Source organism: Ranitomeya imitator, chromosome 3 (assembly GCF_032444005.1).
Source record: "Ranitomeya imitator isolate aRanImi1 chromosome 3, aRanImi1.pri, whole genome shotgun sequence".
In the NCBI taxonomy this organism is placed as follows: domain Eukaryota; kingdom Metazoa; phylum Chordata; class Amphibia; order Anura; family Dendrobatidae; genus Ranitomeya; species Ranitomeya imitator.
This window is the reverse complement of record NC_091284.1, coordinates 187,915,703-187,941,544: the sequence shown is the minus strand read 5'-3', so window position 1 is coordinate 187,941,544 and position 25,842 is coordinate 187,915,703. Positions and strand designations below refer to the sequence as shown.

Genomic DNA, 25,842 nt, shown 5'->3' with positions numbered 1-25,842 from the left:
TTACAACAAAACCAAAACACAAAAGGGTGGAATACTTAGGTACAGGGGTGGGCTCCTCTACTGAGTTTTAGACCTAGTAATTTGGCGCTAATTATTTACTGGTGTAAATATAGGACACTGCCACTGACTATGTTAAGTACCATCATACATGTCAATGGTATTGTCAGTGCCAGGCATTTAATGATGTCAGCGCATAGACTAAACATAGGTGGAACTGTGAGAGATAATTGTGCAAGTGGTAGAGCAATGTTTGAGCTGGGGGGGAAACTCTCTTGTGGCCGGCGGTACAGGCCCAGGGCCCCTCATGTTACAACAGTGTGTCTGACGTTGGGTGCGCACCACCACCGCCAGAGACACTTTATTGTACTATGAGGGACCCAGTGGCAGTGCCGTCGACCAAAAGCGGGCACACTCACCTCTTCAGACAAACGGCACTCTCACGGGTGCTTGCGCCAAGTGGTGAGACCACGGCCCCGTGGGGGGAGTTTGGCCATTTAGGGAGGTGTAAACATGTCGTATGCTGGACAATCAGCTGCTGCAAATTACGCGATTGGAAAAGTCAGTCAGAGTAATCCACAAGCAAGACCTTTTCATAGGAAAGCTAGGTGTCAGCCGGGCAAGGTGGGGCAAAAGAATTCGAAATCCAGTTGTGGTTCATTTTAATGAAGGTTAGATCATCCACATTTTGTGTAGCCAGACAAGTCCTTTTTTCGGTTAATATTGAACCTGCAGCACTGAATACTCTTTCTGATAGGACACTAGCTGCCGGGCAAGCAAGCTCCTGCAATGCATATTCTGCCAATTCTGGCCAGGTGTCTAATTTGGATGCCCAGTAATCAAATGGGAATGACGGTTGAGGGAGAACATCGATAAGGGATGAAAAATAGTTAGTAACCATACTGGACAAATGTTGTCTCCTGTCACTTTGAATTGATGCTGCAGTACCTGTCCTGTCTGCGGTCATAGCAAAATCACTCCACAACTTGGTCAGAAAACCCCTCTGTCCAACGCCACTTCTGATTTCTGCACCTCTAACACTTCTGGTCTGCTGCCCCCTGCAGCTCGTGTGAGAACGATCACGGGCACTGTGTGCTGGGAATGCCTGAAGCAAACGGTCAACAAGAGTTGATTGTTTGGTTGCTAATATTAGTTCCAAGTTCTCATGTGGCATAATATTTTGCAATTTGCCTTTATAGCGAGGATCAAGGAGGCAGGCCAACCAGTAATCGTCATCGTTCATCATTTTAGTAATGCGTGTGTCCCTTTTGAGGATACGTAAGGCATAATCCGCCATGTGGGCCAAAGTTCCAGTTGTCAAATCTGCGGTTGTGCTGGGTTGAGGGGCTGTTTCAGGCAAATCTACGTCACTTGTGTCCCTCAAAAAACCAGAACCCGGCCTTGCCACGCCACCAATTTCCAGTGGCCCCGGAAAAGCTTCCTCATTAACAAAATACTCATCCCCATCATCCTCCTCGTCCTCCTCCTCCTGTTCGCCCGCTACCTCGTCCTGTACACTGCCCTGACCAGACAATGGCTGACTGTCATCAAGGCTTTCCTCTTCCTCTGCTGCAGACGCCTGCTCCTTTATGTGCGTCAAACTTTGCATCAGCAGACGCATTAGGGGGATGCTCATGCTTATTATGGCATTGTCTGCACTAACCAGCCGTGTGCATTCCTCAAAACACTGAAGGACTTGACACATGTCTTGTATCTTCGACCACTGCACACCTGACAACTCCATGTCTGCCATCCTACTGCCTGCCCGTGTATGTGTATCCTCCCACAAATACATAACAGCACGCCTCTGTTCGCAGTGTCTCTGAAGCATGTGCAGTGTTGAGTTCCACCTTGTTGCAACGTCTATGATTAGGCGTTGCTGGGGAAGGTTCAAAGACCGCTGATAGGTCTGCATACGGCTGGAGTGTACGGGCGAACGGCGGATATGCGAGCAAAGTCCGCGCACTTTGAGGAGCAGGTCGGATAACCCCGGATAACTTTTCAGGAAGCACTGCACCACCAGGTTTAAGGTGTGAGCCAGGCAAGGAATGTGTTTCAGTTGGGAAATGGAGATGGCAGCCATGAAATTCCTTCCGTTATCACTCACTACCTTGCCTGCCTCAAGATCTACAGTGCCTGGCCACGACTGGGTTTCTTTCTCCAAGAACTCGGACAGAACTTCCGCGGTGTGTCTTAGTGTGTCTTAGCAACTGTATGGTATATACTCTTTGGCGCCATCGCTCTCATTCTTTAAGTCCCCCTTGTTCACATCTGGCAGCTGTCAATTTGCCTCCTCCACTTTTCCTTTCATTTTTTCCCATTATGTAGATAGGGGCAAAATTGTTTGGTTAATTGGAAAGCGCGGGGTTAAAATTTCACCTCACAACATAGCCTATGACGCTCTCAGGGTCCAGACGTGTGACTGTGCAAAATTTTGTGGCTGTAGCTTCGACGGTGCAGATGCCAATCCCGGACATACACACACACACACACACATACACACACACTCATACACACATTCAGCTTTATATATTAGATATATATATGTGCTGACGCTTGCCAGTAGCTGCCCCATAATGGGACAACTGGTGTGCAACAGTGGCAGCTGCGGATGGAGTGGTTGGGTGACTGCGGTCTGTGGACGAGCTCTCGCTTCTGCAGGAGGACGAGGAGCAGGAGGGGGTGCGAACGGCTACAGCCAACTGTTTCCTAGACCATGGGCTAGGCAGAACTGTCCCAAAATTGCTGTTCCCTGTGGACCCTGCATCCACCACATTCACCCAGTGTGCCGTGATGGACATGTAACGTCCCTGGCCATGCCTACTGGTCCATGCATCTGATGTCAGGTGCACCTTTGTACTCACAGATTGCCTGAGTGCATGGACGATGCGCTCTTTAACATGCTGGTGGAGGGCTGGGATGGCTTTTCTCGAAAAGAAGTGTCGACTGGGTAGCTCGTAGAGCGTAGTTCATCAGGGCTTTGAAAGCTTCGCTTTCAACTAACCGGTAGGGCATCATCTCTAACGAGATTAGTCTAGCTATGTGGGCGTTCAAACCCTGTGTACGCGGATGCGAGGCTAAGTACTTCCTTTTTCTAACCAGAGTCTCATGTAGGGTGAGCTGGACTGGAGAGCTGGAGATCGTGGAACTAGCGGGGGTGGCGGTGGACATGGCAGACTGAGAGACGGTTGGAGACGGTATTGTTGCCGCCGGTGCCCTAGATGCAGTGTTTCCTACTACGAAACTGGTGATTCCCTGACCCTGACTGCTTTGGCCTGGCAAAGAAACCTGCACAGATACTGCAGGTGGTGCGGAAAATGGTGGCCTTACACTGACGGAAGGGATGTAGCGTTGCTGACTAGCTTCATTGGCCGAGGGTGCTACAACCTTAAGGGACGTTTGGTAGTTAGTCCAGGCTTGCAAATGCATGGTGGTTAAATGTCTATGCATGCAACTTGTATTTAGACTTTTCAGATTCTGACCTCTGCTTAAGGTAGTTGAACATTTTTGACAGATGACTTTGCGCTGATCAATTGGATGTTGTTTAAAAAAATGCCAGACTGCACTCTTTCTAGCATCGGATCCCTTTTCAGGCAATGCAGACTGAGCTTTAACCGGATGGCCACGCTGTCCTCCAACAGGTTTTGGCTTTGCCATGCGTTTTGGGCCATCTACGGGCCCGGCAGATGGAACCTGTTGCGATGTTGATGCCTGCTGCGGCCCCTCCTCCTCCGCTTCAGAACTACTGCCGCCTGCACCCTGTTCCCCCAATGGCTGCCAAACGGGGTCAACAACTGGGTCATCTATAACCTCCTCTTCTAGCTCGTGTGCAACTTCGTCTGTGTCACCGTGTAAGTCGGTGGTATAGCTTTCATGATGGGGCAACATAGTCTCATCAGGGTCTGATTCTGGTTCAGTACCCTGCGAGGGCAATGTTCTGGTCTGAGTCAAAGGACCAGCATAGTAGTCTGGCTGTGGCTGTGCATCAGTGCACTCCATGTCAGATTCAACTTGTAATGGGCATGGCCTGTTAACTGTTTCACTTTCTAAGCCAGGGACGGTATGTGTAAAGAGCTCCATGGAGTAACCCGTTGTGTCGCCTGCTGCATCCTTCTCTGTTGCTGTTTTTGCTGAAGAGGACAAGGAAGCGACTTGTCCCTGACCGTGAACATCCACTAACGACGCGCTGCTTTTACATTTACCAGTTTCAGAAGAGGAGGCAAAAGAGCTAGAGGCTGAGGCTGAGTCAGCAAGGTAAGCCAAAACTTGCTCTTGCTGCTCCGGCTTTAAAAGCAGTTTTCCTACTCCCAGAAAAGGGAGCGTTCGAGGCCTTGTGTAGCCAGACGACGAACCTGGTTCCACAGCTCGAGACTTAGGTGCTATATTGTTTTTCCCACGACCACCCGATGCTCCACTACCACTACCATCATTACCAGCTGGCAATGAACGCCCACGGCCACGACCTCTTCCACCAGACTTCCTCATTGTTTTAAAAACGTCACCAAACTAACGGTATTTGTTACTGTCAAACAACTTACAAGGTGAACTCTAACTTCTGTATGATTTGGATATCCCTTTATAGGTGGGTGAGACAGCAAGGAAAATCAGGCACGATGTTACACACTCTGTTTTCTGTGGCACCAAATGAGTGAGATGCCACACACGCAGGACTGTCACTCAAGCACAAAGGCCAATATTAATTTTTTTTCAGGGAGAATTTAGATACCAAATTTTTTTTAAAAAAAACACTAGGCTTTCTATGGCACACTATTTAAGAGAGATGGCACACTCAGGACTGGCAGACAAGCAGAAGGGCCAATATTAATCTCCCACAGTTTTTTTTTTTCAGGGATAATTTAGATACCAAATAAAAAAAAAACACTAGGCTTTCTATGGCCCACTATTTAACCCCTTAAGCCCCGAGGGTGGTTTGCACGTTAATGACCGGGCCAATTTTTACAATTCTGACCACTGTCCATTTATGAGGTTATAACTCTGGAACGCTTCAACGGATCTTGGCGATTCTGACATTGTTTTCTCGTGACATATTGTACTTCATTTTAGTGGTAACATTTATTCGATATAACTTGCGTTTATTTGTGAAAAAAACGGAATTTTGGCGAAAATTTAGAAAATTTCGCAATTTTCCAACTTTAAATTTTTATGCCCTTAAATCACAGAGATATGTCACGCAAAATACTTAATAAGTAACATTTCCCACATGTCTACTTTACATCAGCACAATTTTGGAACCAAAATTTTTTTTTGTTAGGGAGTTATAAGGGTTAAAAGTTGACCAGCAATTTCTCATTTTTACAACACCATTTTTTTTTAGGGACCACATCTCATTTGATGTCAATTTGAGGGGTCTATATGATAGAAAATACCCAAGTGTGACACCATTCTAAAAACTGCACCCCTCAAGGTGCTCAAAACCACATTCAAGAAGTTTATTAACCCTTCAGGGGTTTCACAGGAATTTTTGGAATGTTTAAATAAAAATGAATATTTAACTTTTTTTCACACAAAATTTATTTCAGCTCCAATTTGTTTTATTTTACCAAGGGTAACAGGATAAAATGGATGCCAAACGTTGTTGTACAATCTGTATTGAGTACGCTGATACCCCATATGTGGGGGTAAACCACTGTTTGGGCGCATGGCAGAGCTCGGAAGGAAAGGAGCGCCATTTGACTTTTCAATGCAAAATTGACAGGAATTGAGATGGGACGCCATGTTGCGTTTGGAGAGCTCCTCATGTGCCTAAACATTGAAACCCCCCACAAGTGACATCATTTTGGAAAGTAGACACCCTAAGGAACTTATCTAGATGTGATAAGAAAGAGAGGGGGCACCACAGATTCCAAGGGATCCAACCAGGTCTATATAATATGAACCATTTCAAAAAAGAAGAGAAAGAAATAGACCAAAAATCGGGGATCACCGGAGGCACGGATCAAGTAAAAAAAGGCAAATTTTATTCAAAAGTGTATAAACGGACACAGAAAACCACATAGAGCACACATTAAAAACATTTAAAACATTGGTCATCCATGTGACCTATACATGGTACACTTAGGCCCAAAATAGAGCCATCCCCCTGTATGAACCAACTCCCCAGTATCAATAGATGACAAATATAAAGAAAATCCTAACTATTACCGAGTGTGATGTCTATGTGAACAGCACCTTATTTTATCATACAAAAAATATATTGAAAAAGAGAGCTAAATGGCAAGTACACAAATAGTCATATAGCTACCACATTCAGCATATGTCACAATGACTTGTAAGGAGATCCACAATGCCTAGATGCACCATGTTATAGTGAAGGCAGTATCCATGGTGCAAACACATAAAAAAAAAAAAAAAAAAAAGAGTCATCTAGACATGAACCCCAATTGCCATAGAAATGAATAAAGATACATATGGAGGTGCAGATAACCAGCCCAGCTGAGGGCACAATCAGGTTCAAAGACTAATAAATCTATTAGCAGAGTAAGTACGAGACTCAATGTGCCAAAGCTGCAGAGACTCCCATGCTGAAGAGGCATGCACACAGTTACCAAAGCCTCTGGGGCTAGATGACCAAAGCTCAATCACGGCATGTAAAATAGAGCCAAGGGCTGCTGGACACACTCAGGACCACCTGGGGAGTGGAGACAGGGGGTACGCTGACCCGACGCGTGTCGCCACACTCAGTGGCTTCGTCAGTGGCTGACGAAGCCACTGAGTGTGGCGACACGCGTCGGGTCAGCGTACCCCCTGTCTCCACTCCCCAGGTGGTCCTGAGTGTGTCCAGCAGCCCTTGGCTCTATTTTACATGCCGTGATTGAGCTTTGGTCATCTAGCCCCAGAGGCTTTGGTAACTGTGTGCATGCCTCTTCAGCATGGGAGTCTCTGCAGCTTTGGCACATTGAGTCTCGTACTTACTCTGCTAATAGATTTATTAGTCTTTGAACCTGATTGTGCCCTCAGCTGGGCTGGTTATCTGCACCTCCATATGTATCTTTATTCATTTCTATGGCAATTGGGGTTCATGTCTAGATGACTCTTTTTTTTTTTTTTTTTTTTTTTTATGTGTTTGCACCATGGATACTGCCTTCACTATAACATGGTGCATCTAGGCATTGTGGATCTCCTTACAAGTCATTGTGACATATGCTGAATGTGGTAGCTATATGACTATTTGTGTACTTGCCATTTAGCTCTCTTTTTCAATATATTTTTTGTATGATAAAATAAGGTGCTGTTCACATAGACATCACACTCGGTAATAGTTAGGATTTTCTTTATATTTGTCATCTATTGATACTGGGGAGTTGGTTCATACAGGGGGATGGCTCTATTTTGGGCCTAAGTGTGCCATGTATAGGTCACATGGATGACCAATGTTTTAAATGTTTTTAATGTGTGCTCTATGTGGTTTTCTGTGTCCGTTTATACACTTTTGAATAAAATTTGCCTTTTTTTACTTGATCCGTGCCTCCGGTGATCCCCGATTTTTGGTCTATTTCTTTCTCTTCTTTTTTGAAACTTATCTAGATGTGTGGTGACCACTTTGACCCACCAATTGCTTCACAGAAGTTTATAATGCAGAGCCGTAAAAATAAAAAATCATATTTTTTCACAAAAATGATCTTTTCGCCCCCCAATTTTTTATTTTCCCAAGAGTAAGAGAAGAAATTGGACCTCAAAAATTGTTGTCCAATTTGTCCTGAGTACGCTGATACCCCATATATGGGTGTAAACCATTGTCTGGGCGTATGGCAGAGCTCGGAAGGGAAGGAGCGCCATTTTACTTTTCAATGCAAAATTGACTGGAATTGAGATGGGATGCCATGTTGCGTTTGGAGAGCCCCTGATGTGCCTAAACATTGAAATCCCCACAAGTGACACCATTTTGGAAAGTAGACCCCTTAAGGAACTTATCTAGAGGTGTGGTGCGCACTTTGACCCAACAAGTGCTTCACAGAAGTTTATAATGCAGAGCCGTAAAAATTAAAAATCTTATTTTTTCACAAAAATGATCTTTTCGCCCCCAATTTTTTATTTTCCCAAGGGTAGGAGTAGAAATTAGACCACAAAAGTTGTTGTGCCATTTGTCCTGAGTGCGATGATACCCCATATGTGGGGGTAAACCACTTTTTGGGCGCATAGCAGAGCTCAGAAGGGAAGGAGCGCCATTTGACTTTTCAATGCAAAATTGACTGGAATTAAGATGGGACGCCATGTTGGTTTGGAGAGCCCCTGATGTGCCTAAACATTAAAACCCCCCACAAGTGACACCATTTTCGAAACTAGACCCCCTAAGGAACTTATCTAGATGTGTTTTGAGAGCTTTGAACCCCCAAGTGTTTCACTACAGTTTATAACGCAGAGCCGTTAAAATAATTTTTTTTTTTTTCGCAAAAATTATTTTTTAGCCCCCAGTTTTGTATTTTCAAAAGGGTAACAGAATAAATTGGACCCCAAAAGTTGTTGTCCAATTTGTCCTGAGTACGCTGATACCCAATATGTGGGGGGAACCACTGTTTGGGCGCATGGCAGAGCTCGGAAGGGAAGGAGCGCCATTTGGAATGCAGACTTAGATGGATTGGTCTGCAGGAGTCACGTTGCATTTGCAGAGCCCCTGATGTACCCAAACAGTACAAACCCCCCACAAGTGACCCCATATTAGAAACTAGACCTCCCAAGGAACTTATCTAGATGTGTTGTGAGAACTTTGAACCCCTAAGTGTTTCACTACAGTTTATAACGCAGAGCCGTGAAAATAAAAATTCTTTTTTTTTTCACAAAAATGATTTTTTAGCCCCCAGCTTTGTATTTTTACAAGGGTAACAGAATAAATTGGACCCCAAAAGTTGTTGTCCAATTTGTCCTGAGTACGCTGATACCCCATATGTGGGGGGGAACCACTGTTTGGGCGCATTTCAGAGCTCTAAAGGGAAGGAGCGCCATTTGGAATGCAGACTTAGATGGATTGGTCTGCAGGAGTCACGTTGCATTTGCAGAGCCCCTGATGTACCCAAACAGTACAAACCCCCCACAAGTGACCTTATATTGGAAACTAGACCTCCCACGGAACTTATCTAGATGTGTTGTGAAAACTTTGAACCCCCAAGTGTTTCACTACAGTTTACAACGCAGAGCCGTGAAAATAAAAAATCCTTTTTTTTTCCCACAAAAATGATTTTTAGCCCCCCAAATTTTTATTTTCCCAAGGATAACAAGAGAACTTGGACCCAAAAAGTTGTTGTCCAATTTGTCTCGAGTACGATGATACCCCATATGTTGGGGTAAACCCCTGTTTGGGCGCACGGGAGAGCTCGGAAGTGAAGGAGCACTGTTTTACTTTTTCAATGCAGAATTGGCTGGAATTGAGATTGGACGCCATGTCGCGTTTGGAGAGCCCCTGATATGCCTGAACAGTGGAAACTCCCCAATTCTACCTGAAACCCTAATCCAAACGCACCCCTAACCCTAATCCCAACTGTAACCCTAACCACACACCTAACCCTGACACACCCCTAATTCTAATCCCAACCCTAATCCCAACCGTAAATGTAATCCAAACCCTAACCCTAGCCCTAACCCTAGCCCTAACCCTAGCCCTAACCCTAGCCCTAACCCTAATGGGAAAATGGAAATAAATACATTTTTTTTTATTTTATTATTTTTCCCTAAGGCTAGGTTCACATTGCGTTAGGGAAATCCGTTTAGCACTAGCGGATTGCGCTAACGCAATGTCTTTTTAGGTGTCGTGTTTAGTGGTCGCTTTAACGTCCCCGCTCTGGAAGATTGGGGATCGGACCTCGGGGCACGCCACAAAAGAACGGCACCTTGCTAGCGCGAGCCGAAAATGGCACGCTCAAGCGATGCGCTACACCCGAAAATCACATTGCTGTCAATGGTTGTGCTAACGGACCCGTTGCACGGCATTAATTGTGACATTTTCGCCGTGCAACGCTGTCCGTTAGCGTTAACCCATTAACGCAATGTGAACCTAGCCTAACTAAGGGGGTGATGAAGGGGGGTTTGATTTACTTTTATAGCGTTTTCTATATCGGATTTTTATGATTGGCAGCCGTCACACACTAAAAGACGCTTTTTATAGCACATTTTGAGACCTATAATTTTTCCATATTTTGGTCCACAGAGTCATGTGAGGTCTTGTTTTTTGCGGGACGAGTTGACGTTTTTATCGGTTACATTTTTGGACACGTGACAGTTTTTGATCGCCTTTTATTCCGATTTTTTGTGAGGCAGAATGACCAAAAACCAGCTATTCATGAATTTCTTTTGGGGGAGGCGCTTATACCGTTCCGCGGTTGGTAAAATTGATGAAGCAGTTTGATTCTTCGGGTCAGTATGATGACAGCGATACCTCATTTATATCATTTTTTTATGTTTTGGCGCTTTTATACGATAAAAGCTATTTTATAGAAAAAAAATTATTTTGGCATCGCTTTATTCTGAGGACTATAACTTTTTTATTTTTTTGGTTATGATGCTATATGGTGGCTCGTTTTTTGCGGGACAAGATGACGTTTTCAGAGGTACCTTGGTTATTTATATCCGTCTTTTTCATCGCGTGTTATTCCACTTTTTGTTCAGCGTTATGATAATAAAGCGTTGTTTTTTGGCTCGTTTTTTTTTTTTTTCTTACGGTGTTCACTGAAGGGGTTAAATAGTGGGCCAGTTTTATAGGTCGGGTCGTTACGGACGCGGCGATACTAAATATGTGTACTTTTATTTTTTTTATTTTTTTTTTTTAGATAAAGAAATGTATTTATGGGAATAATATATATTTTTTTAAATTCTTTATTTAGGAATTTTTTTTTTTTTTTTTACACGTGTGGAAAATTTTTTTTTTACTTTTTCACTTTGTCCCATGGGGGGACATCACAGATCACCGATCTGACAGTGTGCACAGCACTCTATCAGAGCGGTGATCTGACATACAGCCGGGCAGGATTAGAGCTGCAGCTGCAGCCTGATCCTGACCCGGAAGTGCTCCCTGCAGGACCCGGATGCAGCCCGGCGGCCATTTTGGATCCGGGGACTGCAGGGAGAAGACGCTCGGTACACGGTGAGCACATCACCGTGTACCGATCGTCTCAGGGAAGCCCGCAGGGAGCCCCCTCCCTGCGCGATGCTTCCCTGCACCGCCGGCACACCGCGATCATCTTTGATCGCGGTGTGCCGGGGGTTAATGTGCCGGGAGCGGTCCGTGACCCCCGTGAGCGCGGCCGATCGCATATGACGTACTATCCCGTCACTGGGAATTAAGTCCCAGGTCACCTGGACGGGATAGTACGTCATATGGGATTAAGGGATTAAGAGAGATGGCACACTCAGGAATGGCAGACAAGCAGAAAGGCCAATATTAATCTCCCACTGTTTTTTTTTTTTTTCAGGGAGAATTTAGATACCAAATTAAAAAAAAAAACAGTAGGCTTTCTATGGCCCACTATTTAAGAGAGATGGCACACTCAGGACTGGCACACAAGCAGAAAGGCCAATATTAATCTCCCACGTTTTTTTTTATTTTTTCAGGGAGAATTTAGATACGAAATATAGAAAAAAAACCACTAGGCTTTCTATGGCCCACTATTTAAGAGAGATAGCACACTCAGGACTGGCAGACAAGCAGAAAGGCCAATATTAATCTCCCACTGTTTTTTTTTTTCAGGGAGAATTTAGATACCAAATAAAAAAAAAACCCACTAGGCTTTCTATGGCCCACTATAGAGAGATGGCACACTCAGGACTGGCACACAAGCAGAAAGGCCAATATTAATCTCCCACGTTTTTTTTTATTTTTTCAGGGAGAATGTAGATACCAAATTTAAAAAAAAAACACTAGGCTTTCTATGGCCCACTATTTAAGAGAGATGGCACACTCGGGACTGGCACACAAGCAGAAAGGCCAATATTAATCTCCCACTGTTTTTGTTTCAGAGAGAATTTAGATACCAAATTTAAAAAAAAAAACACTAGGCTTTCTATGGCCCACTATTTAAGAGAGATGGCACACTCAGGACTGGCACACAAGCAGAAAGGCCAATATTAATCTCCCACGTTTTTTTTTATTTTTTCAGGGAGAATGTAGATACCAAATAAAAAAAAAAACACTAGGCTTTCTATGGCCCACTATATAAGAGAGATGGCACACTCAGGACTGGCAGACAAGCAGAAAGGCCAATATTAATCTCCCACTGTTTTTTTTTTTTTTCAGGGAGAATTTAGATACCAAATTTAAAAAAAAAACACTAGGCTTTCTATGGCCCACTATTTAAGAGAGATGGCACACTCAGGACTGGCAGACAAGCAGAAAGGCCAATATTAATCTCCCCCTGTTTTTTTTTTTCAGGGAGAATTTAGATACCAAATTAAAAAAAAAACATTAGGCTTTCTATGGCCCAACATTTAAGAGAGATGGCACACTCAGGACTGGCAGACAAGCAGAAAGGCCAATATTAATCTCCCCCTGTTTTTTTTTTTTTCAGGGAGAATTTAGATACCAAATTAAAAAAAAAAACACTAGGCTTTCTATGGCCCACTATTTAAGAGAGATGGCACACTCAGGAATGGCAGACAAGCAGAAAGGCCAATATTAATCTCCCACTGTTTTTTTTTTTCAGGGAGAATTTAGATACCAAATTAAAAAAAAAACCTATGCTTTCTATGGCCCACTATTTAAGAGAGATGGCACACTCAGGACTGGCACACAAGCAGAAAGGCCAATATTAATCTCCCACGTTTTTTTTTATTTTTTCAGGGAGAATGTAGATACCAAATTTAAAAAAAAAACACTAGGCTTTCTATGGCCCACTATTTAAGAGAGATGGCACACTCAGGACTGGCAGACAAGCAGAAAGGCCAATATTAATCTCCCCCTGTTTTTTTTTTTTCAGGGAGAATTTAGATACCAAAAAAAAACAAAAAACACTAGGCTTTCTATGGCCCACTATTTAAGAGAGATGGCACACTCAGGACTTACACACAAGCAGAAAGGCCAATATTAATCTCCCCCTGTTTTTTTTTTTTTCAGGGAGAATTTAGATACCAAATTAAAAAAAAACATTAGGCTTTCTATGGCCCACTATTTAAGAGAGATGGCACACTCAGGACTGGCAGACAAGCAGAAAGGCCAATATTAATCTCCCCCTGTTTTTTTTTTTTTCAGGGAGAATTTAGATACCAAATTTAAAAAATAAACACTAGGCTTTCTATGGCCCACTATTTAAGAGAGATGGCACACTCAGGACTGGCAGACAAGCAGAAAGGCCAATATTAATCTCCCCCTGTTTTTTTTTTCAGGGAGAATTTAGATACCAAATTAAAAAAAAACATTAGGCTTTCTATGGCCCACTATTTAAGAGAGATGGCACACTCAGGACTGGCAGACAAGCAGAAAGGCCAATATTAATCTCTCCCTGTTTTTTTTTTTTTCAGGGAGAATTTAAATACCAAATTAAAAAAAAAACACTAGGCTTTCTATGGCCCACTATTTAAGAGAGATGGCACACTCAGGAATGGCAGACAAGCAGAAAGGCCAATATTAATCTCCCACTGTTTTTTTTTTCAGGGAGAATTTAGATACCAAATTAAAAAAAAACACTAGGCTTTCTATGGCCCACTATTTAAGAGAGATGGCACACTCAGGACTGGCAGACAAGCAGAAAGGCCAATATTAATCTCCCACATTTTTTTTATTTTTTCAGGGAGAATGTAGATACCAAATTGAAAAAAAAAAACACTAGGCTTTCTATGGCCCACTATATAAGAGAGAGGGCACACTCAGGACTGGCAGACAAGCAGAAAGGCCAATATTAATCTCCCACTGTTTTTTTTTTTCAGGGAGAATTTAGATACCAAATTAAGAAAAAAAACACTAGGCTTTCTATGGCCCACTATTTAAGAGAGATGGCACACTCAGGACTGGCAGACAAGCAGAAAGGCCAATATTAATCTCCCCCTGTTTTTTTTTTCAGAGAGAATTTAGATACCAAATAAAAAAAAAAACACTAGGCTTTCTATGGCCCACTATTTAAGAGAGATGGCACACTCAGGACTTACACACAAGCAGAAAGGCCAATATTAATCTCCCCCTGTTTTTTTTTTTTCAGGGAGAATTTAGATACCAAATAAAAAAAAAAACACTAGGCTTTCTATGGCCCACTATTTAAGAGAGATTGCACACTCAGGATTGGCAGACAAGCAGAAAGGCCAATATTAATCTCCCACTGTTTTTTTTTTTCAGGGAGAATTTAGATACCAAATTTAAAAAAAACACACTAGGCTTTCTATGGCCCACTATTTAAGAGAGATGGCACACAAGCAGAAAGGCCAATATTAATCTCCCACGTTTTTTTTTTATTTTTTCAGGGAGAATTTAAATACCAAATTAAAAAAAAAAAACACTAGGCTTTCTATGGCCCACTATTTAAGAGAGATGACACACTCAGGACTGGCACACAAGCAGAAAGGCCAATATTAATCTCCCACGTTTTTTTTTATTTTTTCAGGGAGAATTTAGATACCAAATTTAAAAAAAAACACTAGGCTTTCTATGGCCCACTATTTAAGAGAGATGGCACACTCAGGACTGGCACACAAGCAGAAAGGTCAATATTAATCTCCCACATTTTTTTTATTTTTTCAGGGAAAATTTAGATACCAAATTTAAGAAAAAAAAATAGGCTTTCTATGGCCCACTATTTAAGAGAGAAGGCACACTCAGGACTGGCACACAAGCAGAAAGGCCAATACTAATCTCCCACGTTTTTTTTATTTTTTCAGGGAGAATTTAGATACCAAATTTAAAAAAAAAACACTAGGCTTTCTATGGCCCACTATTTAAGAGAGATGACACACTCAGGACTGGCACACAAGCAGAAAGGCCAATATTAATCTCCCACGTTTTTTTTATTTTTTCAGGGAGAATTTAGATACCAAATATAAAAAAAAATAACACTAGGCTTTCTTTGTCCCACTATTTAAGAGAGATGGCACACTCAGGACTGGCAGACAAGCAGAAAGGCCAATATTAATCTCCCACTGTTTTTTTTCAGGGAGAATTTAGATACCAAATTTAATAAAAAAAAAAAACACTAGGCTTTCTATGGCCCACTATTTAAGAGAGATGGCACACTCAAGACTGGCACACAAGCAGAAAGGCCAATATTAATCTCCCACTGTTTTTTTTTTTTCTGGGAGAATTTAGATACCAAATTTAAAAAAAAAAAAACACTAGGCTTTCTATGGCCCACTATTTAAGAGAGATGGCACACTCAGGACTGGCACACAAGCAGAAAGGCCAATATTAATCTCCCACGTTTTTTTTTATTTTTTCAGGGAGAATTTAGATACCAAATTTAAAAAAAAAAAACACTAGGCTTTCTATGGCCCACTATTTAAGAGAGATGGCACACTCAGGACTGGCAGACAAGCAGAAAGGCCGATATTAATCTCCCACTGTTTTTTTTTTCAGGGAGAATTTAGATACCAAATTAAAAAAAAAAAAAACACTAGGCTTTCTATGGCCCACTCTTTAAGAGAGATGGCACACTCAGGACTGGCAGACAAGCAGAAAGGCCAATATTAATCTCCCACTGTTTTTTTTTTTTCAGGGAGAATTTAGATACCAACTTTAAAAAAAAACAAAAAAAAACACTAGGCTTTCTATGGCACACTATTTGAGATGGCACACTCAGGACTGGCACACAAGCAGAAAGGCCAATATTAATCTCCCACATTTTTTTTTATTTTTTCAGGGAGAATTTAGATACCAAATTTAAAAAAAAAAAACACTAGGCTTTCTATGGCCCACTATTTAAGAGAGATGGCACACACAGGACTGGCACTCTAGCAGAAATGCCAATCTTAATCTCCCACTACTTTTTTTTTTAGGGAGAATTAAAAAAAAAAAAAAGGGACTGTCCTACAATTACTATCTCCCTGCAGTAATCTCAGCCAGGTATGGCAGGCAGCAATAAGAAGGAGTGGACTGCTGCACAAATTAAATCAAATGAGTGGACAAACAAACAAGATAGCTGTGCAGAAAGGAAGGAACAACAGGATTTGTGCTTTGAAAAAAGCAGTTGGTTTGCACAGCGGCGTACACACAGCAATGCAGCTATCACGGAGCCTTCTAGGGCAACCCAATGAGCTACAGCGCTGAGGAAAAAAAAATGTAGCTTCCACTGTCCCTGCAAACAAAAGGTGGTGTTGGACACTGGAAATCGCTACAGCACAAGCGGTTTGGTGGTTAATGGACCCTGCCTAAGGCTATCCCTGCTTCTGACGAAGCGGCAGCAACCTCTCCCTATGCTCAGATCAGCAGCAGTAAGATGGCGGTCGGCGGGAACGCCTCTTTATAGCCCCTGTGATGCCGCAGACAGCAAGCCAATCACTGCAATGCCCTTCTCTAAGATGGTGGGGACCAGGACCTATGTCATCACGCTGCCCACACTCTGCATCTACCTTCATTGGCTGAGAAATGGCACTTTTAGCGTCATTGAAACGCGACTTTGGCGCGAAAGTCGCGTACTGCATGGCCGACCCCACACAGGGGTCGGGTCGGGTTTCGTGAAACCCGACTGTGCCAAAAGTCGGCGACTTTTGAAAATGAACGATCCATTTCACTCAACCCTAGTGGTAGGTTGCAAGTCATATATCGCAGGGTGTATGTCACAGTGTGTATGTCGCAGGGTGTATGTTGTAGGGTGTATGTCATGGGGTGTATGTTGTATGTAATCTGCTCTTAGATAGATGAGATAGATAAATAGATAGAATGAAGGAATGAGAAAGTTGGAAGGAATACCATAGATAGAATGAGATAGATAGATGTAAAGAAATAGATAGATAGATAGATAGATAGATAGATAGATAGATAGATAGATAGATAGATAGATAGATAAGCGATTTTGTCACAAAATTTACGCCAGCAGTCCTGGATCGGAAAAGTTTACCGGTGTCCAGGACAACACAATTTGCATATCCTGACTTCTGGGGCACACAGGTTACAGTGAAGACCCACGCATGTGCAATGATGTGCTGAATGCTATGCCCACAGTTGGGCAAAGCATAATGCGCAGGTGCGAGATGACACTTTAGTGCGCAGGCGCGAAATACAACGCCACCGCCAGGAAGAAGTTTCTTAGTGAAAAGCCAGAGGTGGGGAGAAAGAGCGATTTGTCAAAGCCCATCGGACTGGATAGGGGTGATTGACAGCCGAAAACGGCGAGTTTACGAAGATATTTTGGCAGCAAAGGTGGGGAATCAGGGGATAATAAAGGCACTATTGTAAAGCACAGCTCAGGCCCTATTGAACGCTATTTTTAGCTCATAATGAAAAAACGGGGTGACAGGTTTCCTTTAATACATAACTATAGACAGTGAGCTGCTTATCACAGAAGAGGGTGGAGTCAAACTTGCAAACACATAGCTAGCTAGTCATAGTGATGTTAATAACATAGTGATAAAACATTCACTGTAAGTAAACAACAGCACACAGCCAGACTTGTAATATATCATTGAGTTTAGTTTTTTAACCCCTTGCTCATGCTGTTCTCAGTTTACATAACAAAAACTTGTTTCAGATTCCCTTTATTTAAAATCTCTGCACATTCGCACATTCTGAGCTTAGGAGTTTAGTGGATGGAGTGAGTTAGTGAATCAATATATATATATATATATATATATATATAGATTCAAGGTACTGTAGATGTCACTCACTTTGTAGCTGTCAGTCACTAAGTAGGTTGTCTGCTATATTCCTAATGCCCAGAATGAGCAGTAATATAATAAGTACCTATCATCAGTCTGTGTTTACCTTTTTACTCATGTGACATGCAGATAATTTCTCTAAATAGCATTAACTAGAAAAAGTGCCAGCCTAAGGGATCCAACTTTCTAGCAAAAGACAAGTCCAAACTTTTAAATTGTGGGATCCCGGCATCCAGAGCAGGATTCCACATTGTTCTATGTCTAGACCTATTGGGAATATGTGAGCTATTATAATTTTATCACAAGAGGTTGCGCTTTTAACTAAAATAGCGCTGTTGCATTATGTACACAGCAATGACCTATAAATAGCATTATATTTGCACTGGAACTGTACTTGAGCACCCTTGACCCAGGAGAGCCGCACATCTTCACACTATCAGTAACATCATTATAACTGTTACTGATTGGTGACCACAGTGTACATAATGCGGCAGCTCTGTTTTACTTAAAAGTGCATCAGATCTCGCTGTTAGGCTGCGTTCACATTTGCGTCTGTGTGCGCAGCATATGATCCGCATCGATCCACATGCGTCATGCATACATAACTTTAACATGGTGTACACAGGGACATGCGTTCACATGCGTTCTCTTGTGGATGCGTTCACATGCGTTCTCTTGTGGATGCGTACGCATGCGTCGTTTTGAGGTGTGCGGCGGGGTCCGACGAATGCTACATGTTGCATTTTCTGAGGTGTCAAATATTGCGCATCGTTCCCACATTACTGTCTGTGGGAAAGCATTGAAATGCAAGGTCATGCGTATGTCTGCGTTCGATACACATGCGTACTTCTGACTAATTTTGTCTTGGAAATGATGTAACCACCTGAAAATTGCCAGCTGTATAAAAGGGGGTCTGGAGACAGGAAGTCCATTACTCTCAAGACTATTGATGCGGGCACAGGACATTGGATGAAGGTAGAAGACTCTGGATGCGGGCACAGGACATTGGAAGAAGGCAGAAGACTCTGGATGTAAGTATAGAAGCTTTGAAAATGTCTGTCTGTCTCTCACTGCATTCTGTACGCTGTACTTATTTTTTTTTCTGTTGCTTCTAGACTGTTTGTTTCTGTCATCCCAGTGCTGCTGTCTTGGTGCCAGTGCTGCTGTCTTGGTCCCAGTGCTGCTGTTTTGGTCCCGGTGCTGCTGTCTTGGTCCCAGTGCTGCTGTCTTGGTCCCAATGCTGCTGTTTTGGTCCCGATGCTGCTGTCTTGGTCCCAGTGCTGCTGTCTTGGTCCCAGTGCTGCCGTCTATGTAAGTATAGAAGCTTTGAAAATGTCTTTCTGTTTTTGCACTCTGTACAGATTTTTTTTTCCATTTCTTGTAGATTAGGTGCTGCTGTCCTTGTCTTGGTGCTGCTGTCCTGGTCCCAGTGCTGCTGTCTTGGTCGCAGTGCTGCTGTCTTGGTCCCGATGCTGCTGTCTTGGTCCCAGTGCTGCTGTCTTGGTCCCAGTACTGCTGTCTTGGTCCCAGTGCTGCTGTCTTGGTCCCAGTGCTGCTGTTTTGGTCCCGATGCTGCTGTCTTGGTCCCAGTGCTGCTGTCTTGGTCCCAGTGCTGCCGTCTATGTAAGTATAGAAGCTTTGAAAATGTCTTTCTGTTTTTGCACTCTGTACAGATTTTTTTTTCCATTTCTTGTAGATTAGGTGCTGCTGTCCTGGTCTTGGTGCTGCTATCTTGGTCCCAGTGCTGCTGTCTTGGTCGCAGTGCTGCTGTCTTGGTCCCGATGCTGCTGTCTTGGTCCCAGTGCTGCCGTCTATGTAAGTATAGAAGCTTTGAGAATGTCTTTCTGTCTTTACAGTCTGTAATCTGTGCTGATTTTTTTCCATTCCTTGTAGATTATGTGCTGCTTTCCTGGTCCTGGTGCTGCTGTCCTGGTCCCAGTGCTGCTGTCCTAGTGCTGTTCTTCAGTCCATCCTGGTGCTGTGCTGCAGTTCCTGTTGTGCGGTGCCTGCCTGCTTTGTGTATGGACTACTGCCTGTAATGTACCTGTATTTTTTTGGGACTATAAGACGCATTGGACTATAAGACGCACCCAGGTTTTAGAGGTGGAAAATAGGGAAAAAAATATTTTAAGCAAAAAAATGTGGTAAAATATTTAATAACAAAAATAACATACTATTATATGTGGTGTTGTTATATATAATAGTATGTTATTATGTTGGAAGCTATGGGAAGAAGATGGTGCTGCGGCACCAGTGTGGTGTCTGTAAAGTACTATATGAAGGTGCTGGAGGGTGAGTATAGGAATGGGGGCACAGGGCTTATATTTAAAGCACCACTCCAGCACTGCAAAATAACACTGGAGCCCTGCCTTAAGAACCCATGGGAGAACTATAACTCCCAGCCTGTCCTGCAGATCCTATGACATGCTGGGAGTTATAGTTCACCACAGGAGTGTCAGGGTGCTTTATTGTGTGTTGTAAAGACTAACTTTTTACCGTAATTCTTAGTTGTTCAGGCTGTGCAGGTCATGCAGCCAGCCAGCCACGCTGTAGTGAGGTAAAAAGCTGGAGCACCCCTTGACTGCACACAGAGCCCTGCCTCTTGTTGCCTCTCCATAGGTAATAAGTGGAAGCTTGCAGATTCTAGTGCCATGTCTGAAGGACCTGTGATGACATCAAGAAGAGGGAGTGCTCTGTGCTGCAATGTGATGCTCCAGCCCGCCCACTTCATGACATCACACAGGTCCTTTTGCTGCAGCACTCAGCATCCAGGACAGCCAGGCAGGTATGCAGCGATCTTGTCTCCTCCAGCCCCTGCTGCTGCCCCCTCCTCCACTGGACACAGATCTCCCCAGCTGCTGCAGGAATCCAGTGCTGGGGAAACCATGTGTGTTTCCATGAAGGACTATTCATTTGCTGCTCCCTGCTCACCTGACAGGTGAGCGGGGAAGCAGCTAATGAATATTCACTGAACTTTAATCATCGGGACCATGTGGTTTCCCCAGCTCTGCAGCCAGGCAGTGGGGACATTTTTCTGCCTCCTGTGAGTGGGAGCACGGTAGATCCCACTCGTGGCTGCTCCCTTCCAACATATTACATCCGGACCATAAGACGCACCCACACTCTCCTCCCAAATTTGGAGGGAAAAAAGTGCGTCTTATGGTCCGAAAAATACGGTAAGTATATGAGTCCCTTTTTGGGGGGCCTGCATTGTGTGTGTTCTAAAACAAGTTTATTTTTTTCTTTTCTCTAGTGTTTCACTTGACTGCTACCTGTGATTCCAAGATGTCCTCCAGTGAGGCTTCATAGACTGGACATGACACAGATTATGTAATCACATTTGATATATTGATTGGTATGTATTGACTGGGAATACTATACATGTGTTAAATCATGCATTTTCTCTGCAGGTTCCATCCAGTCAGGAAGAGCAGGAGCAGTCAAGTGGAAATGATTCTTCCCAGGGTCGCAGGCCTCAAGCTGCTATGGAGGAAAAATGGGGTAAGTATCCTTTATCAGAGCTGTAATTGAATTTGTTTTCATTTTTACTAACAAATTCATTTTTTGTATTTCATCTACAGGTTCCAACACGTGACATAAATAACGAGTTACTTATTCAAGCTGTGCAAGACCGAGCAGAGTTGTGAGACCCCTGTGATTGGAATCATTCTGACTCAGTCTTGATCCAATGACTCTGGAAAGAATTGGCCAGATTGCTGCTGGATGATTTGGACCATACAACGCCAAAAGTCAGAAAGGATTTTGGTAAGTATTGTAATTTTGGATGCATCTGTTTTTCTGTAAATTTTGCTGTCTTTTAACAATTTTATTTTCTTCCCCCTTCACAGAGAAAAGAGTAAAAGTTCTTTGGCGTTCAATGAAGGATCGCTTCAATAAGGACATGAGAGAGGAGATTCGGGTTCGAAATGGTGCAGCTCGAAAAATCAGAAAATACAAGTACCATAACTAGCTTTCTTTCTTATGCCAGTGGTTGCTCAGCAAAGGTGAGTATCTTTTGTGCTGTCTTTTACGATTATTTAAATTTTTTTTAATAATGTTTTTTAATTTCATTTCCACCCAGAAACTGGAGCAGCACTGTAGAACCTGGATCATCCTCTGTTGGAGCGGCCCCTCATCGACCAGCCAATGAACCGGCACCATCCCAATCATCCACCAGTGATGGAGCAGCCAGGCAGGCTTCACAGGCTGGGGATCAGGAAGCCGTCCATCTGGTTTTCCCCTCTCCCAGCCCTCTGCCACTACTTTACTTGGGTCTTCTCTCCAGTGGCAGAGGGCCTGGGAGAGGTCAGTCATGCCCGAGTTTATTCACTTAAGCTCGGTCATCCAGGCTGGGATGAAGGCGGTTGTGGATAGAATGGATAGTGGGTTCACTCATGTGAACTTTTCCAGGAAGTCCACAGACGCCTTGACCGCCTGGAAGGTGACCTTAATAGGCCGGTGCAACATTATTTTTCCACTATGGAACGGGGCATGATGGAAAACCTTAGTCATCATCTCCAGCTGTTTGTGATGAAGGCCTGTCAGGATGCTTATACCGAGGCCATTCAGCGGTCCCGATATCAGCAGCAGGCACAAAGTTCATTCCCTACAGGGCAACAAGCTCCAGGACAGCAGCTGTGGCAAAATCTGCTAGCACTGACTTGCCAAGGGACTTATTTACCACCTCCACCACCACTGGACATTTCCAAGAATACCCAGCTTCTCCATGAAACCGAGTGCAGCAGCCCAGCCATCCACAAGCACCACCACGCAGCTGACTGCAGCAGCCCAGACATCCACATCCCCCACCATGCAGCCGAGTGCAGCAGCCCAGCCACCATCAAGCCGAGTGCAGAAGCCCACACTTCTACTACACCAATGCAGAACCAGGAAAAAAGCTGCAAAACCAAAGTCCCAGAGGAGAAAAACCAGGAAAAAAATACACACACCCTCAACCCTCACCTCCTAATATGTCATTGTTTTCTAGTCTGTCCACACCTTTCCTTGGTTCTTTCCCTTCCAATGTGTCAATCCATTCCAACTTGTCTTCCACTCCTAATGTGTCCTCTTCCCCCAATGTGTCTGACCCAATCCTATAATTGTCTTCCACTTCCCCTGTAACAACTTCCCCAACCACTCCTAACCTACCATCACAGGCCGACACCCCCCATGGTCCACCATGTAACTCCCTCCCACAGACCCGAAAGTAAATAATCAGTAAATCATTTTTTTTATTTTTGTTAGTAAAAATTGTTTTGATTCACAATACCGGTCTCACTTTGCTTTCTTTATCTCTTTATTTAACCATGTGTGTATTGTTGAGTGAAGTATGAATGGGTGTAAGAGTTAAGGTGTTTATTATACAAGTTACAATCAAGGTGTTAATATTACAGTCAGAAAACATTACAGGTACATAACATTACAGGTAAATTTTATTTTCAGGTTAAGCCATTTCATTTTGACATGCCACATCTCCAATATCAGAAACAAAATAGGCTGCAAATGTATCCCTCATTTGGGCAACTTCTACTGTAGCCCTCAGAGGGTGATGTTGGTAATCCTGCAATGTAGTATTAACAGTTTCCTCAAGTGCAAAGTGGGGTTGCTCTTTTGACAGGATGTAGTTATGCAGAACAACACATGCTTTCACAACCTAATTAATTGTCTCTATTTTTAGATTGATAGCTGTTCCCAAAATGCGCTATTTAGATGCCAGCAATCCAAAGGCACACTCCACAGTTCTTAGTGCCCTTGTCAGTCGGTAGTTGAAAATCCTTTTTGTGTGACTCAAGTCTCGACTTGAGTACGTTTTATTAGGGTGGCACACATTTGAAAGGCCTCATCCCCAACATTATCAAACAGCATTGGCGGTCCTTCAGTATTAGGAATAGGTTGTGGCGGTGGAAAATTAAAATCATTCCCATACAATCGTTGTCCTATGTCAGAGTTTTTGAAAGTCTGCGAGTCATTTCCTTGTCCAAATGAGCCAACATCAATGGTGACAAATCGACAATCTGCATCTGCATTTGCAATGAGAACAATTAAAAAGTATTTTTTATCATTAAAGTACTCAGATCCACTTCCTGTAGGTTTCAGAATCCGAATATGTTTGCCGTCCACATTCCCCACACAGTTAGGAAATTTACAAACTTCATTAAATTTAGCTACATTTTGTAGCCACAGTTCAGCTGTGGGTTAGGCCGGTTTCACACGTCAGTGGCTCCGGTACGTGAGGTGACAGTTTCCTCACATACCGGAGACACTGACTCACGTAGACACATTAAAATCAATGTGTCTCTGCACATGTCAGCGTGTTTTCAAGGGCCGTGTGTCTGTTTGAAAAACACGGAGACATGTCAGTGTTTGTGGGAATGCACGGATCACACGGACCCATTAAAGTCAATGGGTCCATGTAAAACACGTACCGCACACGGATGTTGTCCATGTGCAGTCCGTGTGCCGTGCAGGAGACAGCGCTACTGTAAGCGCTGCCCCCCCACGTGTGGTGCTGGAGCCGGTACTCATCCCTTCTTCCCAGCAGCGTTCGCTGGAAAGAAGGAATGAATAATCTTTTTTTTTCTTTTCCCTTAAAAATAAAGTTTGTGCGTCCCCTCCCGCCTCCCATCCCCTGTGCGCCCCCCCCGCTTGCCAGGAAATTTTCACCGACACCCAGCTCCAGCGATGTCTCCTCTCAGCGGCTGCAGCATGTGCTGTGTGAGCGGTCACGTGGTCCTGCTCATTACAGTGAGGAATATGCGCATATTCCTCACTGTACTGAGCGGGACCATGTGACCGCTCACACAGGGCCTGCTGCCGGCGCTGAGAGGAGACATTGCTGGAGCTGGGTGTCGGTGAGTATTTCCTGGCAAGCGGGGGGGGGGGGGGGGCGCACAGGGGATGGGAGGCGGGAGGGGACGCACAAAATTTATTTTTAAGGGAAAAGAAAAAAAAAAGATTATTCATTCCTTCTTTCCAGCGAACGATGCTGGGAAGAAGGGATGAGTACCAGCTTCAGCACCACACGTAGGGGACAGCGCTTAACTGTAGCGCTGTCTCCTGCACGGTCCGTGTGGTCCTCAGTCGGTGCACGGTCCGTGTGGTCCTAAGTCGGCACACGGGCGGCACACGGCTGCCGCACGTGTGCCACACTGATGTGCTACGTAAGCACACGGACAATTCCGGTACCGATTTTTCCGGTACCGGAATTATCTGGACGTGTGGGACAGGCCTCAGGGGAGGAATTCTGCACTCAGAACGTCAAACAATGCACGGCAGGTGTCTTCAACAATCCCAGAAAGGGTGGACAATCCAATCCGAAACTGGAAATGTACAGATCTTAAGGTCTCTGCAGTAGCCAGGAATCTGCAGAACAGACAAAGGAACAAATAAATCAGTACATGGCTTTTCTAATAATAATAGCAACAACAGGTGTTTGTTGTTCAAAATTATGTACCTTAGGGTCACCAACAGATGTTCCTCAGCAGGAATTGCTCTGCATATTTGGGTGTCCTGCCTGCTGATGGATCCTCGGACATGTTGCAGCAAGTCATCAAAGCTCTGTTTTGACATTCTGGTGTAGTCATAAAACTTCTCCGGGTTTTCACGAAGCTCTGTGTACAATGAGTGGTAGGCTCCACGGCTCTGTCAGAGTTCAACAATGAGGTGTTGCCAATAGCGACGATGACATATTCTCCGTCTTTCTCTTCTCTTTTCTTCCTCACAAATCACAGTGAAAGCAAAAGCCAATTTCAATGAGAAATCCAGATTCAGATTGAAGCTCTCCATGCTATCCATCTTGCAGCAGCATCCAAAGAAGCGAATTTCAGCTGTGCAGTGTCTCTATATATAGAAATCCCATAAGCCACGCCCATTGGGAAATAATGTACACGTGCGCATAAACAACACAAACACATGCAAAAACGCATACAAATCCATGCAATCACAGCTTTTTTTTAGGTCATGCGTAAGAGCATGAGGATAAAAACCGCTGCGTACACATGCGTTTGCATGCGTTTTTGCATGCATTTGCGCATGCAGACAATACGCTGTGGACACATACGCAAATGTGAACTTAGCCTTACTGAGGGGTTCATCGAGGGATATGAGATC

General features: G+C 43.7%; 1 protein-coding gene across 2 annotated transcripts in view; it reads right to left on the bottom strand.

The window, feature by feature from the left end:
- Positions 1-25,842, bottom strand: part of LOC138673100 (EF-hand calcium-binding domain-containing protein 4B-like) — a 237,268-nt gene that overhangs the window by 80,993 nt on the left and 130,433 nt on the right. The window lies entirely within an intron of this gene.